Source organism: Pelodiscus sinensis, chromosome 10, assembly GCF_049634645.1.
Source record: "Pelodiscus sinensis isolate JC-2024 chromosome 10, ASM4963464v1, whole genome shotgun sequence".
NCBI lineage: Eukaryota > Metazoa > Chordata > Testudines > Trionychidae > Pelodiscus > Pelodiscus sinensis.
This window is the reverse complement of record NC_134720.1, coordinates 18,316,569-18,321,748: the sequence shown is the minus strand read 5'-3', so window position 1 is coordinate 18,321,748 and position 5,180 is coordinate 18,316,569. Positions and strand designations below refer to the sequence as shown.

Genomic DNA, 5,180 nt, shown 5'->3' with positions numbered 1-5,180 from the left:
TCATTAGGTATGCAAATGAGGCATGGCAATATTCATCCCTGCACCTCATTTGAATATCTTATTGCACAACAATGCTCAGTGTATCACAGAATACTAGGACTAGAATGGACCTCGAGAGGTCATCAAGTCCAGTCCCCTGCCCTCATGGCAGGACCAAGTACTGTCTAGACCCGTGGTCACCAACAAATCGATTGGAAGGGCTTGACCAGTTGATCGCGAGGCATTCAGGGTCCCCCCAATTCTCCCCACCCCCAAGAAGCCCCACAACCTACCTCCGAAAATGGAGGTAGCGCAGGCTTCCTGCCGGGTGTAAAAAGGTTGGAGACCACTTCAGTGGGGGGGGGGGCACCAGAAGGGTGAAAGTCAGGGCGACCCTAGAACTCTCTTACAGACCAGCTGGTGGCTGCTAGAGGAGGAGGGAAAACTAGGGGGAAAGGGTCAGAGAGGAAGGGGCTTGTGCTGAGGGGAGGGCAGGTCAGGAGAAGAAAGGGAAAGGCACTAAGGGTCAGGGTGGAGGAGAGACACAAATGCCAGGGGGCCAAGTGGAGACAATGAGGAAAAGGGCAGGAGGGGTGGTGTCAGTGAGAGGGGGGGACAGGATAATGCTGGGAGAGGACAGGGGAAGGGCTTTGGAGGCTGCAGGGGGAAAGGGGAGGTGCCGGGGGAAGGCTTGAAAGAAGGGGTGGGCATGAGGAAGGCGGGGATGGAGCAAGGCATGTGTGAGGGCACAGGGGAATGAGGGGAATGGGGGCAGAGGGTGGTGAGGGGGTGGGCATCGGGCAAAGGGGGCAGGGCAGTGAGGGAAGGGGAGGCACCAGGAGGGTGCAGGGGTAAGGGAAGATGCAGGTGCCAGGAGATTCTGGGGGTGAAGCAGAAGGGCAGACACCTGCAGGGGAGGGACCAGCACCAGAGAGGAGAGATTGGGCAGGTGTGTAGAGGGAGGTGTTAGGAGAGGGGATAAGGAGGGGTAGCTCACATGATCAGAGTGGGGCTCCTGGAGGAGTGGGCATGGAGGTGGGGGAGAGAAGGGCTGGTGGAGGGGGGCAGGTCTCAGGAATGCTGAGGGCAGTGAGAAGGGCATGAGTCAGGACAGCAGAGGTGGGTGAGCAGTTGCGGGGAGGGGGGCGTGGAGCAGGCACCAGGAGAGCTGATGGAGCAAGGGGAGGAGACAGGGCAGCAGAGGGAAAAGATAGAGGTGTATAAGATATTTATTAATAACTTGGGTGCCATAGTAGCACATCCAAACAAGCCACAAACTCAGTGCTGGTGCACAACACAAAATTTATTCTGCTCATGGGAGGAAACTCTTAGAGGGAACACTTCCCCCAGCCTCTCTGCCCCCCGAGTTAATATCACACACATTGGGTTAATGCAATTGCAGGATAGTTGAATGAGGGGGGTTTGGTGAGGGCCAAACTAATCCCTGTTGGTAGGAGGATGGTGGGAAAAGTTCTTGGGGGTCATATGACATCTTTTACTTCTGGTCACGTGTCCATTTTGCACCGAGAGTGTTACCTCCAGGGGTGTGGCTAATCTGGGTCAGAGGGTGTGGCTAATGGGGGGTCAAAGTACATTTTGAAAAAATTCTTTGGGTGCACACCCTAATGAAATGTGCTGAGCACGCCTGTCCTCTCTAGGCAATTTATTCCAGTGTTTGACCATCCTGACGGTTAGGAACTTTTTCCTAATGTCCAACCTAAACCTCCCTTGCTGCAGTTTAAGCCCATTGCTCTTCTTGCTCTATCCTCAGAGGCCAAGTTTTCTCCCTCCTCCTTGTAACACCCTTTTAGATATCTGAAATCTGCTATCATGTCCCCCCTCAATCATCTCTTTTCTAAACTAAACAAACCCAATTCTTTCAGCCTTCCTTCACAGGCAGGGCCGGCCCGAGCCCTTTTGGCACCCCGGGCCCGGGTGTGCGGCGCTGTCCCCGGGCGCACGGCGCATGTGAGGGCTGGCCTGTGCGTTGCGAGCCCGCCCCCCAGGGTGCGTGGGTCTGCCTCCGGGGCACACGGCGCATGCGTGGGCTGCCCACGGCCGCTGACGCGCAGCCCAGGGCCCGCCCCTGGGGCGCACACCACATGCGCTGCCCAGCCTGGCCCGGCCATGTGTATTATCCCACCAAGTTTCTGTGATGCCAACAATGTCATAGTTGTATTTATTTATTAGCACTTCCAGTTCTTCTTGCTTATTACCCATACTTCTCGCATTTGTATATAGACATCTAAGATACTGATTTGATATTGCCTCCCAGTTTTGCCCTGACCCTCCTCTCTCTCTGCCATTATAGCCCATGATCCCTCCCATTTCCGACCCATCTCCTAAGTCTCCATGTTCTCCACTTATCCATGGACTTTGCTCACCTGTCCCCATTGAACCTAGTTTAAAGCCCTCCTCACTAGGTTAGTCAGCCTATGTCCAAATAGGGTCTTCTCCCTCCTCAAAAGGTGAACGCCATCTCTGCCTCGCAGTCCTTCCTGGAATAGCATCCTGTGGTTGAGGAAGCCAAAGCCCTCCTGGCAACACCATCTTTGCAGCCAGGCATTCAGAATGCACCTGTCTCTGCCCGGGCCCCTACCTTTGACAGGAAGGATCGAAGAGAACACCACCTGTGCTCCACACTCCTTCACCCATACTCCCAGAGCCCTGTAGTCACTCTTGATCTGCTCAGTGTCACACCTCGCAATATCATTTGTGCCCACATGGATGAGTAGCATGGGGTAGTAGTCAGAAGGCCAGGTAATCCTTGACAATGCCTTCGTAAAATCTCAGATACAGGCCCCTGGCAGGCATCATAACTCCCGAGATGAAATGTCAGGGTGACAGATGGGCGCCTCCCTCCTCCTCAGAAGAGAGTCTCCGACCACCACTACCCTACATTTCCTATTCGCAGTGGTGTCAGCAGACCTCCCAGCCTTGGGGGTACGAAGCTTCTCCTCCTCTGTTGTAGGGGGTGATTCCTTATCTCCTGTATCAAGAAGAGCATAAGGGTTTCCTAGTACCATGGCAGGAGAGTTCAGAGCAGGGGTGGAGCACTGCCTGCTGCCAGAAGTAACCACCTGCCAGTGTCCACCCTGGGCTGTCTCCTCCTCCACCCATGGTGTGTCAGCAGTCTTGTGTACTGGGACAGCTACCTCAGCTGCCTCCACATGAACACTGTCCAGAAATTGCTCATGGATTCGGATGCTCCTCAACCTAGTCACCTCCTCCTGTAGCTCTCCCACCTGCTGTCTGAGAGATTCCACCAGCAGGCACCTTTCATATTGGATGGTCCCCCAATTCGATGGTAGACGTAGCCCTATTGGATAATAGCTGCTAATTTAAATCCATTGGCATATTGTGTAATCTATTTGAGACAAAACAGTTTGTAATGACAAAACAGAATAATTGAAGTCTTTTTCAACTCGAAGGAAAATTTGATAACTCACATTCTTTTCAGCATGGTAGGTGATTCAACCCATGATAATACTGGGAAAGTGCTGGGTGGAGTGTGTATAAAGTCACTGATGAAGTGTAATTTAGGACATATGCTGTGGTTTGTAACATTGTACTCTTTCATTGTTTGATGATTTCTGCCACTTGGATAGCTGAGTGATGGCAGTAAATAGGACTGAAGAGGAAACTGTTACAGGAAGGAGGTGATATCAGATACTTCTATATCTGAAATCAGTCAGAGCAGGTTAAATGGACCGTATTCTATCAAGCGAAGAAAGGCTGTTCCTGTGTGTTAGCCATTACTTTTATAGTGGAGTGAAGGAGAAGATAGTGCTTGCCGTATGGAAGAGGTCCATTACTCATCTAAGCTTTAGTGATTGTTTATTCAAGCTGACATGGTGTGTTAGGGAATAAGGACATAAAAGGAATGACTGGAAAGGAAGAAGCCACTTGACCTAAAAGTCTGTCCCCTTTTAAGTTTATCTTAGCTCCAGTTCTCTGCTCTGTCATGGTATCCTTTAATCCCTTCTCTCTCCATAAAAGTGCCAAGACATCTCTTCAACCCACTTATACTACAGTACTTGTTTCCATGATCTTATTTGGCAATTAGTTCTGTAAGTTTATTACTCTGTCTTTGAGTGAAATAGTTTTGAATTTCCTGTATAGACTGATTTTTTTTAATTATTTTTGAATGTGACTCCTGACTTTTGAACCACTCATTAAATTGTTGAGCAGTTTAAATGCTTACACTTTATCAAATTCATTTGTAAGCTTTGAGTACTATTACGGGGTTCTTTCAAAGTCGTCATTTCTCTGGGAGTAGTAGATTATTCAGAATTTCTTCATAACAAACATTATCTTGGAAGCATGATAAAACCTGGGGTTATCTATTTTCCCTGTATACGAGGGCCAGACTTTGCCATTTTTGTTCACACGAAGTAGTACCTTACTTCATAAGTTATGGGACCATTTGTGGAATAATGTATGACTCCGTATGTATAAGGGGAGGAGAACTGCAGTCACAATAAATAATGAGGATGGTCATATTCTAGTCTCCCCAGGACAATAATATCCAACCATGCAGACTCAATTTTGATCTCATTTCCAGCAGAGCAACTTTACTGTCTTTAGCATATTGTGAGAATGAAAAGCCCAATGCAGCTGTGGTCAGAATAAGGGTCTGATATTCTGAGGTCTAATAATTCTCTTCTGATGTTATATATAGTCTTTTTATATGTAACTTGTTTTCTTTTTTCAAGTATTTTTCGATGAATAAAAATAAATGGCAGATATTAAGTATCGAGTTACTGCACACATAAATATTACAATGGATTTACCTTTTATTCTCTTTAGGCATTCTACTCTATAGCAGGTAATAAGACACTAACGAGTGATTTCCTCCCCACCCCCATTACTACATCCATTTACTAGACTGATTTCTTCAAGTACTTTGATAAAATAAACTCTCCATTCAGGGCCATTTAATATCTTAAACCATTAGTAGAATAAAATGCTTCTATTTTGTAGTGAAGATTGAGTTTGGTGCAAGAGTATAATTGAGGGTACAAAATGGACAAATGGATGTTTTCCCAGCTGGAACTGTTTTGAAGTTAGGTCAGAAGCTGATAATAATCTCCTAATGTTCATGCTCAACCAAAAAAAAATAATTAAAAAAAAGAGAAGAAAAGGGCTTACACCACTGACATGGTCTTTACTATGGCTTTTTAAAAATTGCTTAGCTTACT

At 47.6% G+C, this 5,180-nt stretch overlaps 1 protein-coding gene across 4 annotated transcripts in view; it reads left to right on the top strand.

The window, feature by feature from the left end:
* LOC102443394 (insulin receptor substrate 1) overlaps positions 1–5,180 on the top strand; it is a 241,266-nt gene that overhangs the window by 158,759 nt on the left and 77,327 nt on the right. The gene's annotated exons all lie outside the window — the stretch shown is intronic.